The sequence below is a fragment of the Mauremys reevesii genome, linkage group 2, assembly GCF_016161935.1.
Source record: "Mauremys reevesii isolate NIE-2019 linkage group 2, ASM1616193v1, whole genome shotgun sequence".
Classification (NCBI taxonomy): Eukaryota; Metazoa; Chordata; order Testudines; family Geoemydidae; genus Mauremys; species Mauremys reevesii.
Window position 1 is genome coordinate 80161827 of NC_052624.1, and position 20523 is coordinate 80182349.

The 20523-nt window shown below is 43.9% G+C and overlaps 1 protein-coding gene across 3 annotated transcripts in view; it reads right to left on the minus strand.

Moving 5' to 3' along the window:
• LOC120399474 (C-C chemokine receptor type 5-like) overlaps nt 1-20523 on the minus strand; it is a 38359-nt gene that overhangs the window by 12285 nt on the left and 5551 nt on the right. For 2 of the 3 annotated variants that reach the window (XM_039527744.1, XM_039527743.1), the window contains exon 1: nt 15205-15304. The exons of the other annotated variant lie outside the window; for it this stretch is intronic. The gene's annotated coding sequence lies outside the window, so the exon portion shown is untranslated. Of the gene's footprint in view, nt 1-15204; nt 15305-20523 lie in introns of those variants that run through there. 3 annotated transcript variants of the gene reach the window in all.

The window sequence follows — 20523 nt, forward strand, 5'->3', positions numbered from 1 at the left end:
CCCATCAGGGTAATCTGCTGGCAGGCCGCAAGTCAGTTTGTTTACACTGACCGTTTGGAGGCATGACCGCCACAGGTCTCAGTGGCCACAGTTCACCGTTCTTGGCCAACAGGAGCAGCAGTAAGCCATGGGCCCCAGGGATGTGCTGGCTGCCACTTCCCACAGCTCTCATCGGCTGGGAACAGCGAACCACAGCCACTGGGAGCTGTGGTCGGCTATGCCTGTGGACGGACAATGTTAACAAACTGTCTTGCAGCCCACCAGCGGATCACCCTGATGGACCAAGTGTGGCCCATGGGCCGCACGTTGCCCACCACTGGCCAAATAAAATGGGGCCTCAATCTCAGTAGCTGCTATTATGATGGAAAGAAATAATAATTTAATCAACACATTTCACTGGTCACTGTCAAGCAGACAATACTTTATAAGGGTTAAGAAATTATTGAATTTATCTGATGAAAGTACCAAAGAATTTCCACTCACTATTTATCTTGATACTTTGCTTTGGACATTTAAAAAGATCAAAGGATAATTTGTGTGTAATTTGATTTAAAAATGTTACAGATTTCAATAATATTAAATTTAAACACACATTCTGGAACTTCTACCATGGGAAATTAGATTTGAGATTTGCTTCCTAAAACTGCAGGATTGAGTGATCCAGAGCACTGAAAGGAACATTAAAAGATTTAAGGGTTTGATCTGAAGCCCAATGAAGTCAAGCCTTTCCATTAACTTCAATGAACTATATATTTCCACCAAATGAAGAGGGGCTATGTCTCTTGGTTTCTGTACTAAACTCTACCATAGTCACCTGATTTTCTACAAAGCAGATTGCAGTTCTCATCCCAATATGGGACAATGCTGCTAGATGATGCTCTCATGTAGATTTATTTTTTATGATCAACTGGAATATAGTATGTGGGGGTGGGGGAAGGGAACCCTACTGAATAAAACATTATCTTGCTAGACTGCATGTAGCAAAGTTTAGCAGAAAGGTTTCCTAATTTAGAATATTGCACATGGTGCAAAAAAAACCAACCAACCAAACCAATAAAACTCACATATGAAACGTTCTGCTTTTAGACTGCTGGTGTCAAAATTGGTTATATGCAGTGTTATTGTAGCCAGGTAGGTCTCAGGATATTAGAGAGAGAAGTTTAAAGAAGAGCTGTGTGTAAGCTTGAAAGTGTGTATCTCTCACTAACAGATGCTGGTGAAATAAAAGATATTGTCTCATCCACCTTGTATCAAAATTTAGCAGAAGTGTTCCCTATTCAGAATCCAATTTTGTCTGTCTCGGCATTTTATTATACTTTGTGTACAGTCGCTCCCACTTTAAAGTCTGTCAGGATTGTCTACAGAAGAGACTTAGTAAGGCACACAGGTTAGCCAGATCCTACCTGCCATGAAATGGGCTAACCCATTGAGAAATAAAGGAGTGTACATAAAAAATCAAGCACTTGGGGTTGGGGCAGGGACCTTTTTCTCATCTTAAAATCTGGCTGGAAAATTTCACTATGTGAAGACCCTGTTTAGTAGGGATGATAATATCCGTCTCTGAGGGATGTCTCTCAGCCTGTTTTGTGTTTAGAGATAGCTCTGTTGTGAGAATGCATAGGTGACAGTTCCCATTCTCTGGATCAAGTAATTTTCATATGGTGGCGATTCAGAGGGTAAATTTTGTGAGGGAAGCAAAAGCAGAGCTCTAGTATCAAGATCCTTCCCTGAAACAGACTGTCTCCAAGGCCAAACCACAAGGGCTTCTATCTCATGTGTAAAGCAAATGTGGGTGAGGAAGCAAACAATACAATGAAATATCAACATTTTTCAGTTAGTACAAACTAGAAATATATTTTCTAAAATACCTGCAAAAAATTAATTCCCCTCATCCTCACAGACATTCTCAGTTAAGAAAGATTTCAAGGAGTAGGATCTTCTATGCAAATTGCAAAGGAAATCACTATTTGCATTTTTTAAAAGATTGAGTCTAATAATTATTTCTGCTTGTGTACATTCAGAGAGATGATTGTTGAGCTGGGTGCATTAGATCTGTCTGCTTGTCACTTCAAAGTAACCCAGGGATGCATATTTTAGGCATCTTTAGGAAATGCTGCCTGCAGAATCATCCCCAAAGAAATCCCTATCCTCGCACAGTAAGTTCCCACATGCATTTTTGGGGATGATTCTACAGAGAAGAGCTATCTCCTTAGCTTTTCCCCCTCCTATCCTCTACCCACATTCTAAAACTGCAGAGCCATGAATGGGGAAGACTTCAGGTATTTTGGTATTAATTATGTTCATATTGCTCATCTTCCCATGCACTTTCCATATGTACAGGCCAGTTTTGCTGGGTATTGTTGCAGTTTCTGGCCTGGGCTGTGCACATGGTGGGTGACTAGATGATTTAGGCTTCAATCTAACCAAAGCTTCAGACCTTGGAGAACAGGAGCTGTCACCAGCTCTTACCCCTTTAAGTCCCTGCCACCTTCCAACTTATTTTATATGTACACTATGTAAACAGAGTAAAAAAAATATATATACACATACACACACTGTCTGGGACTCAGAGAATCATACCAACACCAGGAAGAGGCAGGTCTACATGACTGGGGACTCTCTACTATGAAGAACAGACAGGCCTGTCACCAGAGCTGATCCAGGGAACAGAAGGGTGTGCTATCTGCTGGGAACTAAGATACAGGATGTAGAGGATCCTAATGGGAGCAGAAAAGAATCCACTGAGTTTCTTTCATGTGGGATCAAGGGATACAGCTAGATTCTTGCTGGAATGCATCAAGGGAGACTATGCCAGGCTGGAGAAGATGCTTAAAGAAATGGAGGCAAGGCGATCTTCATTGGGATTCTATCTGTCCTTAGAGGAAGAGAGTGAAGTGAGACAAGATTATGATGATCAACAGATGACTCAGGTAGCAATGTTATACAAGGAGGGCTTTGGCATATTCAATCACTGGGAGACATTCATAGACAGAAGATTTATTCTCATGGGATGGACTCCACCTGATTAGGGAGGGGAATAGACTTCTGGGGTGGAGGTTGGTACAACTGATTAAAAGAGCTTTAAACTAGGAATTTGGGGGAGATGTTTGGGAGATGCTCATGTAATCTCCATGCCTGATTTTAACACTGAGTGGGAGGAGAATCAAGGAAGAGAGGGTACAGCAATGGAGAAAGGAACAACAGAGAGAATGGACATCAAGAGAAAAGATAGCGTCAATGCTAATGACAATAACAGTCATGTAAGCCAGTGAATCTCAGCCAGGGGTCTGCGGCCCCCTGGAGGTCCGCGAGCTCTTTTAGGGGGGCCGTGGGGCCCCGCTGCTGAAACCCGGTGCCCTGAGCCCCAGTGCTGAAGGTGGGAGTGGCATGGGGATGAAGTCAGCGCCCTCCCCATCCAAGCCAGGAGCAGCATGGGGCTGAAGCCAGCGCCCTCCCCCCAAGCTGGGAGTGTCACAGGGCTGAAGCCGGCGCCCCCCCCAAAACAGGGAGCCGTGCAGGACTGAAGCCAGCGCCCTCATCCCCAGCTAGGAGCAGTGCAGGGCTGAAGGCAACATCCTCCGAAGCCAGGAACGGTGCAGGGCTGAAGCCAGCAAACCTTCCCCCTCCTCCCCAAAGCCAGAAGCTGCAGGAGGCTGAAGCCGGGAGCCCCAGCACCCCCGTCCCCGCTGCTGAAGCTGGGAGCTGCACTGGGAGCTCCCCCAGCCCACACACAGCTCCTAGCTACCCTCTGACTGCACCCTGTGCTACTCCCCTCACTTCACACAGCACCTAGCTACTCCCTCCCTGCACCCTGAGCAGTTTTCAAACTTTTTGAACTGAGTTCCTCCTTTGAGTTATATTTTTTGGTTGTGTCCCCCCACAGCCCAGAGAGGCTGGGTGGCCTCCTGAGTGAGTCAGCGGGTGGAGGTGGTGCTCCTTCTCTGGACCCCACTGTGCGGAGCTGGGTCGAGCCCTGCCAGCCCTTGCCCCCCCAAATAGAAGTAAAACTATGTTTACGCCCCAGGGTCCCCCCACAGCCCGGAGCCCCAAGTTTCCTCCTTACCCTCTCTCAGCTCTGGAGTTTTTATAGCATGTTGAGGGGGGCCTCAGCAAAAAAAAGGTCGAGAACCCCTGATGTAGGTGATACTGGCCATAGAAAGACTGTATCTAAACAGGAGAGGAATCTGGGCAAAGCTGAGCAGAAACAACTAAGATATCTGTATAGCAATGCAGAGAGTTTGGGTAACAAAATGGAGGAACTAGAACTACTGGTACAGGAAGTGAAACCAGATTTTATAAGGATAACAGAAACATGGTGGAATAATAGTCATGACTAGAGTACAAGTATTGAAAGGTATGTATTTTCAGGAGAGACAGAAATAAAGGTGGTGGAGTACTAAGTTCCCTCTAAGCTGCACAGCCATGTAGCAGCCTATTAAGCACTGCACAGGCTCTCAGGGTTGCGGTGGGAGGCGCCTCTCCCCCAGCCCCGGACCTGCCGAGGTGGGGGAGAGGTGTCCCTCCCCTAGCTCCAACCCAGCCCCGCCCTGGACCTTCTGCAGCAGGGAGAGGTCTGGCTCCACCCCTGGCTCCAACCTAGCCTTGGACCTGCTGCAGCTGGGAGATAGGCACCTCTCCCACCCAGCTCAGGTGCTGCTGCGGGCCGAGAGAGATGGGGGGAGTCCTCTCCTCACTGTAGCCCCGGGGCAGCCTGCAACACAAATCCCTCATCCCCGACCCCACCGCAGAGCTTGCACCCCCCTGCACTCCAACAGTGTGCCCCAGCCCTGAGCTCCTCATCCTTGGCCCCACCCCAGAGCCCGCTCCCCCAGTCAGAGTCCTCATCCCTGCACTCCAACACTCTGCCCCTGCCCTGAGCCCCCTCCCACACTCCAAATACCTCAGCCCCACCCCCACCACATGAATTTTGTTACGTGCACCAATATGGAGGTGATGTGTCACGCATCACCCCCATATTGATGCACATAAAAGATTCATTCCGCACATGCATGGGAAAAATTAGAGGGAACACTAAGAAATTAGAACTGATGGAATGGATAAAACAAAATTTGTTTGGGTCAAAATCACTTTGGCGAAGAAATGTAAGAGAGGCTCCTTTGGGATAGTGCTTAGGGTCTGCTACAGACCTCGAGGATCCAATTTTGTATATGGATAGAGACCTCTTTAATATTTTTAATGAAATAAATAGTGGGAATTGTATGATTATGGGAGACTTTAATTGCCCAGATATATATTAGAGGACAAGTGCTACTAATAATGGTAGGGCCCAGATATTCCTAGATGTGATAGCAGACTGATTTCTTCACCAAATAGTCATTGAACCAACAAGAGGAGATGCCATTTTAGATTTAGTATTGGTAAGTAAAAAGGACCTCATAGAAGAACTGGTTGTAGAGGACAGCCTTGGTTCGGGTGATCATGAGCTAATTCAGTTTAAACTAAATGGAAGGATAGACAAAAATAGGTCTGCATCTGAGGCCCTTGATTTCAGAAGGGCAAACTTTAAAAATCAAGAGAATTAGTTTGGGAAGTGAACTGGACTGAAAAACTCTAGGATCTCAATGTGTAGGAGGCTTGAATTACTTTAAGTTAAAGTTGCAGAAGCTATTTGAAGCTTGCATCCCAAGCAAGGGTCAAAAATTTATAGGAAAGGGTTGCAGACCAAACTCGATGAGCAAGCATCTCAGACAGGTTATTAAGAGAAAGCAGAAAGCCTACAAGGAATGGAAGAAGGGCTGGATCAGGAAGGAAAGCTACCTCTTGGAGGTAAAAAAATATAGGGAAAAAGTGAGAACTGCCAAAAGCCCAAGCAGAGTTGGACCTTGCAAAGAGAATTAAAACAATAGTAAAAGGTTCTATAACCACATAAATAAAAATAAAACAAGAAAAGAAGAAACGGGACTGCTAAACCCTGAGGATGAGGTGGAGATTAAAGATAATCTAGGCATGGCCCTACACCTAAACAAATACTTTGCCTCAGTTCTTAAAAAGAGTAATGAGGAATTTAGGGGTAGTGGCAGGGTGGCTAATGGGAACAAGAATATGAAAGTAGCAATTACCACATTTGACATGAAAATCAAACTCAAACAGCTTAGTGGGACCAAATCAGGGCCCCCGAATAATCTCCATCCAATAATATTAAAGGAACTGGCACATGAAATTGCAAACCCAATAGCAAGCATTTTTAATGAATCTGTAAACTCAGGGGTTCTATCCTATGGCTGGAGAATTGTTAATATAGTACCTATTTTTAAGAAAGGGAAAAAAAAGGTGACCCAGGAAACTAGAGGCCCGTTAGTTTGAACTCAGTTGTATGCATGATCTTGGAACACATTTTGAAAGAGAATGCACTTAAGGACATAGAGGTAAATGGTAATTGGGATAAAATGCAACATGGTTTTAGAAAAGGTAGATCAGGCCAGACAAACCTGATCTCTTTCTTTGAGAAGATAACTGATTTTTTTTAGACAAAGGAAATGCAGTAGATCTAATCTACCTGGATTTCAGTAAGGCATTTGATACAGTTGCACATGGGGAGGTATTTCCAGTAGAGATAAGGAGGTGTTAGTACCATTATACAAGGCACTGATGAGATCTCATCTGAAACACTGTGTGCAATTCTGGTCTTCCACATTTAAGAAAGATCAATTCAAACTAAAACAGGAGCAGAGAAGGGATACTAGGATAATCAGAGGGGTGGAAAACCTTATGAGAGGAGATTCATAGAGCTTGGCTTGTTTAGCCTAACCAAATGAAGGCTGAGGGGAGATATGATTGCTCTCTATAAATATATCAGGTATAAATATCAGGCTGGGAGAGGAGGTATTTAATTTAAGCACCAATGATGACACAAGAACAAATGGCTATAAAATGGCCATCAATAAGTTTAGGTTTGAAATTAGATGAAGGTTTCTAACCATCAGAGGAGTGAAATTCTGGAACAGCCTTCCAATGAGAGCAGTGGGGGCAAAAAACCTAACTTGTTTTAAGACTGAGTTTGATAAGTTTATGAACTGGTGCTAGTATGTCTCGATGCTGGTATGCCTAGCTGATATTTCCTAAATTGTGTATTTAGGGACCCTTCAGGCAAGATGGACTCAGAATTGCAGCCCTGACTCATTCAGTTATGCCATCACAGATTATTGCTCAATGAGCACGCTGTGTTTGAAATGATCCCAAAAGGGGATTTAGTCAAAACCTTCTCACAGCGGTCAGAATAAATGTTGCAAAACTACAAGACAATAGCGACGTATCAGAGGGTGGAGTTTCCCTCATCAGCAGCGAGAACAGCTCACAGAACAAAAATGAACCCTAAAGTTTTCCTTTCCAGAGTCCAAATACAAGGTTTCCCCTTTCCAATGTATAAGCAGGTAAAACAATTGGAGGCTCCACTTTAACAGGTGTCAGGGTTCTTTGATTTCAGCTGTATTGGTCACGTGGCTGGTGATTTGGATGAGGTCTGGTAGGTGTGCCCTACAGAGCATGTTAGGTTAAGAAATAAGTAGAAATTAGGTTTTGTTTAAGTTAGGCTAAGAATAGAGGAGTATGGGGAATTGAATCTGTTAGCATGAGTAAAAGATAAGTTGGAGACAGTAAGATGGGAAAATTGAAGTTAGTAAGGACATGGCCCAGGGCCAATATTAATTTTTAGAATCCTTGCGGGCCCCCACTTTCTGCACTCGAAGTCCCAGAGTGTGGATTCAGCCTTGACATGGTGGCAGAGCATTGGGATCATTTTGAACCAGAAGCACAGACCTCCGAATTTAAAAAGGACACATTTTTGCTTTTGTCAGCTTGCAAAGCCAGGGAGTTTTTTTTTCTTTTCTTTTCTTTGCTGCCTGAGGGGGAACTGGCATGAAAAGGGTTCAGCCTGACAAGCCAGGGAGTCCAACAAGCAGTTTATTTTTTTTCTAGCTTCATGGCAACGAAATAACTAGGTTAGAGTAGAGCAGCACAGTGCATGAGGTTGAGGTCAGGCACCGAAACCCTAGAGCAGCTAGTCTTCCCAAAGTGGCACGCCACAGAGAAGACAGACCCAGATCAAGCCTGAACATCCAGCTCCATGACAGAAATGCAAGGAGGGGATGGGGACCAGAGACTTCCCAGAAAGTAAGGGTCAGCCCTTCCCCACCCGAGATCCTAGTGCCAGGATGGAGAGATGTCTTTAACTCAGGCTGAGTTCTAACTGAGGCAGAAAGGAATTTCTTCTTAGAGATGAAGTGCTTTGAGGTGGAAGCAGAGGAGAGGAAAGAGAAGAAGCACTTGGAGGTGGAAGCAGAGGAGAGGAGAGAGGCGAAGAGCTTAGAAGTGGAGCTGAAGCGCTTAAAGCTGGAAAAGGCTAAGCTGGATCAATCAGGTAGCCCTAGCAGTCCTTCAGGTACTGCTCCCCATTCAAAACAATTCCCCACATACAAGGTAGGTGATGATACAGAGGCCTTCTTAGAAAAAATTGAAAGGGCCTTCCTTGGATACAACCTCCCTCCAGACCAGTCAGGGGTGGCTCCGGGCCCCAGCACGCCAAGCGCGTGCTTGGGGCGGCATGCCGCGGGGGGCGCTCGGCCGATTGCCAGGAGGCCAGCAGGCAGGGCTCCGGTGGACCTCCCGCAGGTGTGCCTGTGGAGGGTCCGCTGGTCCCGTGGCTTTGGTGGAGCCGCGAGACCAGCGGACCCTCCGCAGGCACCCCTGTGGGAGGTCCACTGGAGCTGCGGGACTGGCGACCGGCAGAGCGACCCCCATGGCATGCCGCCGTGCTTGGGGCGGCGAAATGTCTAGAGCCGCCCCTGAGATCAGTATATGTTGGAGCTGAGGCCACAACTCAGTGGACCCTTAGCAGAGGTGGCAGCTGAAATGCCTAAAGAACATATAAACAAAAGGCCAGAATTAGGATGGGGCTAATACCCAAGCATGCCCAGGGCACTAAGGTGGAAATCAGATGTGGCATTTTCCCGACTTGCCTACCACATTATAAAAATTTGGGATGCCTGGCTATCAGGAGCAAATGTAAAGTCTCTGGAAGATCTGTCTCTCCTAATAAAAATGGAGCAGTTCTTAGAGCATGTTCCTGAGGAAATAGAAAGGTACATCCTAGATTGGAAGACCCAAACTGTAATTGAGGTGGGGATGATCAGAGCCAAATGAGTGGAGGTGGCAGAGAAGAATAAAGCTAGTAACAGTTGGTACGGATACCAGAAGAGGCAACCTGAGATGACACTCCATCATCAAATTCAGCCCAAGGCTCCACCTTGCAAGAAGGAGCCCTCCACACAGCCAGGGAAACCTCAGATGTCCTCTTGTCCCACCACCCTGCTCTCCAACCACCCACCTCACCCCAGCCCACAGTCAGCTGGGCGATGCTTCAGATGTAATGAGCTGGGGCATGTAAAGGCCAACTGCCCCAAGAGCACCAGCTGACTGCAACTCATCACCCCAGGGTCCCACCGAGAGCCTTCCGGCCCAGATGTCTTGTAAATACCCCCAGAGCAAAGGGAAACTGTGAGTGTGGGTGGGAGGAACATTACTGCGTGGAGAGACGCTGGAGCACAGGTGTCAGCATCCACCAATCCCTGGTGGACCCCAAATTTATCGACCCAGAAGCCCAAGTGATGGTGCATCCCCTTAAGGCCAACTCTTTTAACTTGTCTACGAGGTACAAGGGCTGGGCAGGGATATGGACTTTTGCAGTCTATGACGATTATCCTATTCCCATGCTGTTGGGAGAAGACTTAGCCAACCATGTAAGGCTAACAAAAAGGGTGGGGATGGTCACCCACAGCCAGGCTAAACAGGCCTCCACACCTAACTCCATTCCTAAGCCTCCTACAGGGACCTAGCCAGAGGTGGTAGACCAAAGTCTATAGCAGCAGCTGTAGATCCAGTTCCTGGGACCCAGCCAAAACCAGCCTAAGAATCGGAAATGGTGGAGCAGTCAGCACCAGAGCCCGTGCTTGCAACTCCACCAGAGACAGGGGAGCCAGCACCAAAGAGCGCCACAGAGCCTGCACCTGAAGCAGCAGCTACACTGGAACAAGAAGCTCAGCTGGAACCTGAAATACAACCTAGTGCACCAGTGGAAAGTGGTTCACAATCGACAGAGACAACCTCGTCATCTGCATCGCTTCCAGTGGGACCAAGCCCAAGTCCATAACCCAGTAAGGAACTAATGTCTCCATCATCAAGGGAGCAGTCCCAGGCTGAGCAGGAAGTGGATGAAAGCCTCAAGGGAGCTTGGACAGCAGCACGGAGTGACCCACCGCCTTTCAGCTCTTCCAATAGGTCCAGGTTTGTTGTAGAAGGAGGAATCTTATACAAGGAAACCCTTTCTGGTGGGCACAAGGAGGACTGGCATCCTCAGAGACAGCAGGTCCAACTAAGTATAGGGAAAAGCTTAGCCCATGATCACCCTAGTGACCATGCTAGTGTGAACAGGACCAAAGACCATTTGGGGAAGTCATTCCACTGGGAGGGAATGGGCAAGGACGTTTCTACCTATGTCTGGTCTTGTGAGGTGTGCCAGAGGGTGGGAAAGCCCCAAGACCAGGTCAAGGCCCCTCTCCAGCCACTCCCCATAATTGAGGTTCCATTTCAGGGTGTAGCTGTGGATATTCTGGGTCTTCTCTAAAAAGGCACCCAGAGGAAAGCTGTACATACTGACCTTCATGGATTTTGCCACCCGATGGCTGAAAGCAGTAGCTCTAAGCAACACCAGGGCTAAAAGCATGAGCCAGGCATTGGCAGACATTTTTGCCAGGGTAGGTTGCCCCTCTGATATCCTTACAGATTCAGGAACTAACTTCCTGGCAGGGACCATGAAACGTCTTTGGGAAGCTCATGGGGTAAAGAACTTGGTTGCCACCCCTTACCACCATCAAACGAATGGCCTAGTGGAGAAGTTTAATGGGACTTTGGGGGCCATGATACGTAAATTCATGAATGAGCACTCCAGTGATTGCGACCTAGTGTTGCAGCAGTTGCTCTTTGCATACAGGGCTGTACCATGTCCCAGTTTGGGGTTTTCACCCTTTGAACTTGTTTATGGCCACAAAGTTAAGTGGCCATTACAGTTGGTGAAGCAGCAATGGGGGGGAAGGGGGTTACATCTTCTCCAGGAACTAACATTTTGGACTTTGTAACCAACCTGCAAAACACCCTCAAGGACTCTCTAGCCCTTGCTCGAGCAAACCTACAGGATGCTCAACAAGAGCAAAAGGCCTGGTATGATAAACATGTCAGAGAGCGTTCCTTCAAAGTAGGTGACCAAGTCATGGTCCTGAAAGCGCTCCAGGCCAATAAGATGGAAGCGTCATGGGAGGGGCCATTTATGATCTGAGAGCATCTGGGAGCTGTTAATTACCTCGTAGCATTCTCAAACCCTACCCTAAAACCTGAAGTATACCACGTTAACTCTCTAAAGCCCTTTTATTCCTGAGAAATCAAGGTTCTCCAATTTACAGCCCAGGAAAGAGATGATGCTGAGTGGCCTGATGGAGTCTACTATGAAGGAAAAAGCAATGGTGGCACAGAAGAATGGTGGCCTGTCCATAACCCTTTGGCGTAAGTAGTGACAGCAAATCCAGGAGCTCTGCACCAGCTTCGCGCCAATTTTTTCAGCCACCTCAGGACAGACAGAATGGGTGTACCACTCCATTGACACAGGTGATGCTTGCCCAATTAGAGCCCAACCCTACCGGATGGCTCTTCAAGCCAAAACCGCAATAGAAAGGGAGATCAAGGAGGTGTTACAAATGGATGTAATCTGCCCCTCTGAGAATGCATGGGCCTCTCCAGTGGTTCTGGTTCCCAAACCCGATGGGGAAATCTGCTTTTGTGTGGACTACCATAAGCTAAATGCTGTAACTCACCCAGAAAACTATCCAAGGTCATGCACAGATAAGCTATTGGAGAAACAGGGACATGCCCAGTTCATCTCCACCTTATACTTAACTAAGGGGTACTGGCAAGTGCTGCTAGATGCTGCAGCCAAGGAAAAGTCAGCCTTCATCACCCGTGTAGGGCTGTATGAAATTAATGTGCTCCCTTTTGGACTGCAAAATGCACCCACCACCTTCCAGAGACTGGAAGATAACTTTCTGGCTGGATTTGGGGATTTTGAAGTCGCCTACCTTGACGATGTGGCTATATTCTCAGATTCATGGGCAGAACACCTGGAACACCCCCAAGCTGTCTTCTAGCTCATAAGGGAGGCAGGATTAACCGTTAAGGCCAAAAAATGTCAAATAGGCCTAAACAGGGTAACATACCTTGGACACCAGGTGGGTCAAGGAACTATCAACCCCCTACAGGCTAAAGTAAATGCTATCCAAAATTGGCCTGTCCCTAAGTCAAAGAAGCAGGTCCAATCCTTCTTGGGCTTGGCCGGGTATTACCGACGATTTGTACCACACTACAGCCAAATTGCCACCCCACTGACAGACCTAACCAGGAAAAAACAGCCAAATGCAGTTCAGTGGACTGAAAAGTGTCAAAAGGCCCTAAATCAGCGTAACCCTTTGCTTAGACCAACCGTTTGTTGTAACCACAGATGCATCCGAGCATGGTGTAGGAGCAGTTTTAATGCAGGAAAGACCAGATCAACAATTCCATCTTGTCGTCTTTCTCAGCAAAAAACTTTCTGAGAGGGAAAGCCACTGAAAAAGAATGTTACGCCATTGTGTATGCTCTGGAGAAGCTATGCTCGTACATTTGGGGATGGCGTTTCCACCTGCAGACTGACCACGCTGCACTAAAGTGGCTTCGCACAGTCAAAGAGACCGAAATACAACACATTTCAGGAGCCTCTAACAAAGTGGCTGATGCACTCTCCTGGGAAGGTTTCCCAGAATCAGCAGGGTAAAAATGTTCCTGTCTTCTAAGTCATTGTAGTTCTTGATTGTGAATAATACTGTTTAGTTCTTCATGTAATTAGTAGTAAAATTAGAGGTACATGTATCTTATTAACTCTGTTTCCTAAACCTCCAGGAAGAAATCCCAGCTGGTGTGGACCTGACCTGAACCAGGCTGGCCCACACTGTCTGTGATTTGAGGGGCATATGATAAATGAATGAATACCCAGCCAGCCAGTTAGCTATAAAATCCCTCTTGGTAGCTGTTTTCCATTTGCTTTGCCTGTAAAGGGTTAAAAAGTTTGACTGCATGCATAGGTAAAAGGAATTGAGTGGGCACCTGGCCAAAAGAGCCAATGGGAAGGCTAGAACTTTTTAAAATGAAACAAGACTATCCTTTTGTTGGTCTGTGGTTGTTCTCCCGGAGAGCAGAGACAGGGCTGGAACTATGCTGTAAAAATCTTTGAGCCAAGCATGAAAAATCATCAGATCATACCTAGAAACTCCTCATTTGAAACCCCAGATATGTAAGTAGATCAAGAAATGTCTAGGAAGTCGCGATTAGGTTTATTTATTTTATTTCTTTATGGCTTGTGGATTCCTTTGTGCTAACCCCAGGTGCTTTTGTTTTGCTCGTAACCTTTAAACTGGACCTCAAGAGAGCTATCTTGATGCTTAATCCTTGCACTTTTTTTTAATTTAGCAAAAAGCCTAAATTCCGAATATATTTTCTTTCTTTTTGTTTTCAATAAAATTTATCTCTTTAAAGAACAGAATTGGATTTTTATGTCTCTAAGAGGTTTGTGCACATGTTGTTTAATTAGCTGGTGGCAACAGTTGATTTCCTTTGTTTTCTTTCTCAGCTCTTCCCTAGAGGGGGGTGAAAGGGCTTGAGGGAACCCCACAGGAAGGAATTCCCAAGTGCACCTTCCTGGGCTCTAAAAGGGTTTTTTTGCAATTGGATGGTGGCAGCATCTACCCATCCAAGGTCAGAGAAAATCCTTGGGAGTTTAATCCAAGCCTGGAGTGGCCAGTATTAATTTTTAGAATCCTTGTTGTCCCCCACTTTCTGCACTCGAAGCGCCAGAGTGGGGAATCAGCCTTGGCAACATATAATCAATTTAAAATAAAAAAGATCATGTTCTCCCTTTAATCATAGTTCCTCATTCAAAAAAAATTAATTCCACATATAGCTGAGATTGTGTAGTTTGAGTCAAAATGTCCTATGTTCTGAATATATTTAGCAAAGTCCTAGATACAATAGGACGCTATGAAAGTGCTGTACGAACATTGTTTCACTATAGCACGGTGAGTAAGAGAAATTGAGGCGCAAAGAGATTATGTGAATTCTTCAAGATCACAATCAAGTCTGTGACAAAGGTGGTAATAGGATTTGGAGCTCCTGTGTCCAGTCCTGGGCTTTAATAACTAGATTCTACTTTCTACCATATAACTGCTTGAAAGAAAATTAGGTCAGATCAATTCAAACAAGCCACAAACTTTAACACCTCCTGCATTCACAACCCTGGCAGGGGTGGAGTTAAATATAAACATGGAGGATAATGCTCTATACCAGAGATTCTCAACCTCAGGGTCACTGCCAAGTGTCAGAGGGTTATGACCACCCTGCCCTTTCCATATTGCTAAATGGGGAAAAGGGGGCCTGAGTACGGAAGAGGTTGAGAATCACTGTTCTATCCTATATAAAAGTACTACTGCTCAGTTACAATGGAATTGTACATTATTTGAAAACAGGGCTTCTACCAAGTGTTTATATTGCAAGAGCCAGTGCAGTTTTTCTGGACCACTCCTTCCACAGCTTTTAATTCTTTCTAAACAGAAGAGAGCCTCTAATGGTACAGTCTCCACACAGTGCATGTGGACTCACTCATATAAATCCACATTAACAATAATAGATGTGAGCTCAGCCCATGGCCCGCAATAAATCTGATACCCCCTGGATTAGATATGAAGCATTTTATGTTTAACATTCTCATGTTCTTATATGAAGCTGTTTACAAACTAATGTTTTCCTGAAGCAGTTTTGGAACTAAAATCCAGAATTGTTTTTAATATAATGTTTGTCAGACATTTTCAACAAGCCTGCTCCTGTTTGTCCTTAAGGCTTTGGGCAGCATCTCATTCCACTGCATTCCCAACTAGCTCAATCCCCATCTTGTTTCCTTCCTAGTTTTCTGCTTGAATGGTTCTGAAAGGCTGCGTCCCTTGCTTAATTACACCATCATTATTGCAAATTCTTAATAATTTACTATATCTTTCCACTTAATACATTTATAGATATATCTAAAATATGAAAGAGAGACAAGAAAGATGAGATACTCACTGATTTACCAAGCTTCCTAGGGATAACTGTCTTCGTTCTCATGAACCCTAGGGTGATAAGCCCTGTCTACATCTTCAGAAGCTTGGAAACTGCTGCCTCTCAGAAGTTTTGCAAGAATTATTACAAGAAGTGAAGGAGTAGTTCTTCTTTTTCTAAAAATGGACTTTCAGCAACAGTTCCACTTAGAACTTAATGGAAATGTTAGAGTGCTGAATTTTCAGAATGCATGTTAAATGCAGAACTGAGGGCTTAGGTTCCAACTTCCATTGGGGTATTCCCATTAACTTTACTGGGAGTTGGGTCAGTCTTAGGTGTCACCTATTTTTGACTGTACTAAGCACTTTTGTAGCATATTCAAAAATAATTTGAAATATTTGGTGATGGCAGCTGATCTACAACAGGAAATGAGGTTGGCTTAGGGGTGTGAAAAATCCCACACAGGGTGTGATGTAATTGAGCTGACCTAAGTTCCCATGTAGACAGTGCTAGATCAATGGCACAATTTTTCTGTTGACCTAGCCGCTGTCTCTTGAGGAGGTGGATTACCTACGCTGATTGGAGAACCCTTCCCCTCAGCGTAAGTAGTGTCTATACTGAAGCGCTACAGTGGCACAGCTGCAGCACTGCAGTTGTAGCATTTCAAGAGTAGACAAGCCCAAAGTGAAATTGAAAAAATACAACTGGGGCTTCATATTCATTGTCTCTCAACTAGTTCCAAATCAAATCCTCTACTATACCCACTCAGGAGCTCCTGCCTCCCCCATCCCGGTCCCTGGTTCTTACCTGTCCCTGCTGGTGAGCCTAGGGTCTGTTCATCCTGCTTCCTGGTCCCCAGTGCCGAGAGGAGCGGGAGCCTCAGCTACCGCAGTTTTGGCACATGGAGGGCCTGGCCTGTGCCAGCAGAGCTCTCTGCCACTTGACCCATGTTGGATGCGCCCTAATCTCTGGAGGTCAGTCTTTCTCCCTTAATGCTCTCTCCGTTCAAATCTAGACAGGCTTTTTGTTCTCCACTGTTCACAGGTTCTCTTCCCTTAAAGAACAAGTCCAGTGGTGAGCTCAGCAGGGGCAGGAGCCACAGCATCAAGGCGAATGGCTCTTGCATTGTCCCTTAGGTGTTGGTAAATGGGTGCTATCTGAAGCCATGGTGCTCTTTGCCGCCTGGTGCAATCAGACTCTTCTTGAATTAACCCCAGTGTAACCATATAATAAACCCCCTTACAATAATAAAACATACCAGTAGCGATTATTTTTGTGAGCTCGTGGAGAATCGTGAGGTCCCAAAGGGGTGGAGAAGGGCAAACATAATGTCTATCTTTAAAAAGAGGAACAAAGAGGTCCCAGGGAACTACAGACCAGTCAGCCTGACCTCGATACCTGGCAACGTAGTAGAACAAATTATTAAACTATCTGTAAATACCTAGAAGATAACAGGATGATGAGTCAGTGTGGATTTATCAAGAATAAATTATTCCAAGCCAACCTAATTTTCTTCTCTGACATGGTTAATGGTCCTAATGGATGGGGGGAAGCAGTGGGCATATATATCTTGATTTTAGTGAGACTTTTGACGTAGGGAGGGGATAGGAATTATAATTCATTTCTCTACATTTCTGAGAATTTATTAATATGTCAAATCTTTTATTTACTGCAAAATAAATAATATTTTAGTGATTTTATTTTAATTGACGACGTAGGGGCAAGATGACACAGTCCTCAGTTTTGATAAGCAATAACTCAACCATAATGAAACACATCTGCCAGTGGCAAGAGCTGCAGTGCTAGTGACACCTAACTCAAATATACATCAAAGTTGCATAGCTGGAAAGTCATGTAGAGAGGAGATATCACAAGTTGATACACGTCAAACAGTCATTATAACACACATTGCAGGTAGATGGTAAAGAATCGAGCGAATATTGTGGAAAATTGTGTTTCTTGGTGCCAAAGAATAAAGGATAACATCTTTCAGCATTATAAATCCAAAATGTGAGTATCTTTAAGCATTATTAAACATTAGCGTTATTATCGGGCAGTATAATTATGAAATTTTCTTTGTTACAACTGGTTCACAGGTAATAAATAAGGTCCATAAAAGAAAAGTAACAGCGTTAATGCTTAATAGACCACAAAAGTGATAATGTCACACTCCAAGCGGGTAACTGTGAGAAAAGGGATTACTTTCCAAACAACCGGTGTTGGGTTATAATGTCGAAAAAGGTCATTTTGTTTCCATATAAATGCTGTAACTAACTGTTTTAATAGGTAAATGAGTGTATGTTACTAATCACTGAACCTTTAAGCAGTGAAAAGACGTGTTGGGATGGCTGCAATGTGGTTAAATCGGCAACCATGTGGTGGGTGTGTCAGCCATCCTTAAAGCTATAATGCTTGCAGTCGGGAGCACAGTACATAACAATATTCAAATGCCCCATGTCAGAAAGAGGAAAAAGAAAACCCTCAGGAGCTAAGTATCATAAATGAAAGGCTGAGAACGAAAGGGACCAAGCAAAACAGCAGGGATCCTTCCGGAAATATGTCTTCTTTAATCCAAATAAAGATGGAAGCAGTTCACAGCATCCAGATGAAGGAATTTTACTTGGAGAGGAGAAGGTTAGCTCACATCCGCATGGAAGCAGTTTGGAACATCAAGATGAAGATATATTACTTCGAGATGAGGGTAGCTTACATCTACAAAAAAGCAGTTTGGAAACTCAAGATGATGGAAACTTACTTCTAGATGAGGGCAGCTCACAGCATCAGACTGATATGGAAGTGGAGAAAATTTATGCACTTTCAGAGAGACACACAGAAATTGAAGTAAATGAAGTAGAAGGAAGAAAGGATGAGGAACTTATAAACAAGTTACAGTATGGGGACCCAGCTTCATGGCCCAGATGTGATGACAGTGTGCGGCAAATTCTCGTGGAACATGGACCCAAACAAGTTTGTGAATTTCCCTTCCCTAAGGATGGAAATAAAAGAAAATTCCCTGCTCAGCATTACAAGAGGAAACTCATCAATGGGGAAGAAATTCATCAAAACTGGTTACAATATTCAGTGTCAAAGGACTCTCTGTTTTGCTTTTGCTGCAAGTTGTTTAGAAATCAAGCAATAGGTACATCACTTACTGAAAATGGTTCAAAGGACTGGAAAAACATATCTTCAATTCTCTCTTCACATGAAAGAAGTACAGAATATTTGGAATATTTTCAAAATTGGAAAGAACTTGAATTACGATTAAAAAATAGAAAAACTATTAATGAAGAAAATTTATGTGTGATCAAAGAAAAAGAAGAATATTGGCAACTAATATTAGAGCGTCTGATTGCTTTAGTGAGAGTTCTCGGTAGGCAAAATTCAGCATTCCGTGGCTGCAGTAGAAATGAAAAATTATACACTCCAGGTAATGGAAAATTTTAAAAATTTGTTGAATACTTATCTTTGTTTGATCCAGTCATGAAGGAGCATCTACGTAAAATAACTGATCATGAAACAGGTTCATTACTTAGGAAAAAATATGCAGAATGAACTGATTCAAATCCTAGCAAATGCCATTAAAAAGAAAATTGTAGAAGCTGCCCATTCTGCAAAATACTTTTCAATAATACTGGACTGTACACCACATGTGAGTCATGTTAAACAAATGACGATGATCTTTCTTTTTGTGGATATGGAAAAAGTCTGCAGATGAAGATAATGTTGACGTGCTCATAAAGAAACATTTTGGGGTTTCGTAACACTGAAGGTGACGACTGGAGCATTTATGATTGAAACTATTCTACAAGAGCTTGAAACAGTTTCATTATCTGTTGAAAACTTATGTGGCCAAGGCTATGATAAGGGGAGGAATATGAAGAGTAAAGACAATGGTGTGAAAAGGAGAATGATGGAAATCAATCCTAGCGCCTTTTTCGTTCCTTGCAGTGCTCATTTTCTGAATTTGGTTGTCAATGATGCTGCTAGCTGTTTGGAGGCAAGCAGTTTCTTTGATCTGGCGCAACGTGTTTATGTGTTTTTCTCAGGCTCAACACACCATTGGGAGATTCTGACTCGCCAAGTGAATTCTCTAACTGTGAAATCACTTAGTCAGACAAGATGGGAGAATCACATTGATGCTTTGAAGCCTTTTTGCTATGAACTTGGAAACATTTATGATGCCTTAATTGAAATTTCTGATGATACTACCTTTACTGGATCATCTGGCAATACGGAACATTCAGATGCAGAAGCTCTTGCAAATGGCCTTTCCAAGTTCAAATTTGTGACTTCACTCATTTTGTGGCATAATATCCTTTTTGAGATTAACCTCACTAGCAAGCAGCTTCGGGAAAAGAACTTGAACATACATTCTGCTATTCAAAAACTGCAGCAACCTAAAAATATTCTGGAGGAATTCAGAAGTGATGAAGGGTTTGAAAGAACACTGGTAGATTCTCTCGAACTTGCTGAAGAAATAGACTTTCCAATAGAATTTGAACCAGAGCCAGTTCACATTTGTTAAAAGAAACAGCAGTTTTCGTATGAAGGATGAGACACACCCATTCAGAACCCAAAACAAAGGTTCAAAGTGAATTTCTACTTCGCGGTCCTTGATACTGCTGTTCACTCGGTTGACAAAAGATTTCAACAGATGCAGCAGCTAGAGTCACTATTTGGCTTTCTATATGATATCCACGGCTTGAAAAAGAAAACAGCAAAACAGAGAAGAGAATTTTGTATAAAGCTGGAGTCGACATTGACTCATGAAAATTCAAAAGACATTAATGCTACAGATTTGCATAGTGAGCTTCAGGCTTTTTCAAGACAACTTAAGAAACATTCCACTCCTGAAGAAGTACTGAAGTTTGTTTGTGAAAATAAACAGACAGACGGATTTCCAAACATTTTTATAGCGCTACACATTACAGTTTCCATAGCTAGTGGGGAACGTAGCTTCTCAAAGTTAAAATTGATAAAAACATATCTGCGTTCAACAATGGTGCGAGAGAGACTTGTTAGACTTGCCACAATGTCAACAGAGCATGAAATAGCTGGAAAACTGGAGCTAAAAGAACTAGTAACTGAATTTTCAAACTTAAAGCAAGAAAAGTCATGTTTTAAGAGCACAGAGTATTTTTTATTCAGAGTGTTTTGTAAATACAGGTTAAAGTTCATTGAAGAGTTTTCTTATTTCTTTCTATATTGGATGTGGTGGTAATGGCAGTTAAAGCAGGATAGTGTAATGGACGATTTTGGATTTGCAATAATAAAAATTATAATTAACATTTTTAATGCATTTTTATTTGAAATCAGACTGAATGATCATCTAGCTGTCGTGTA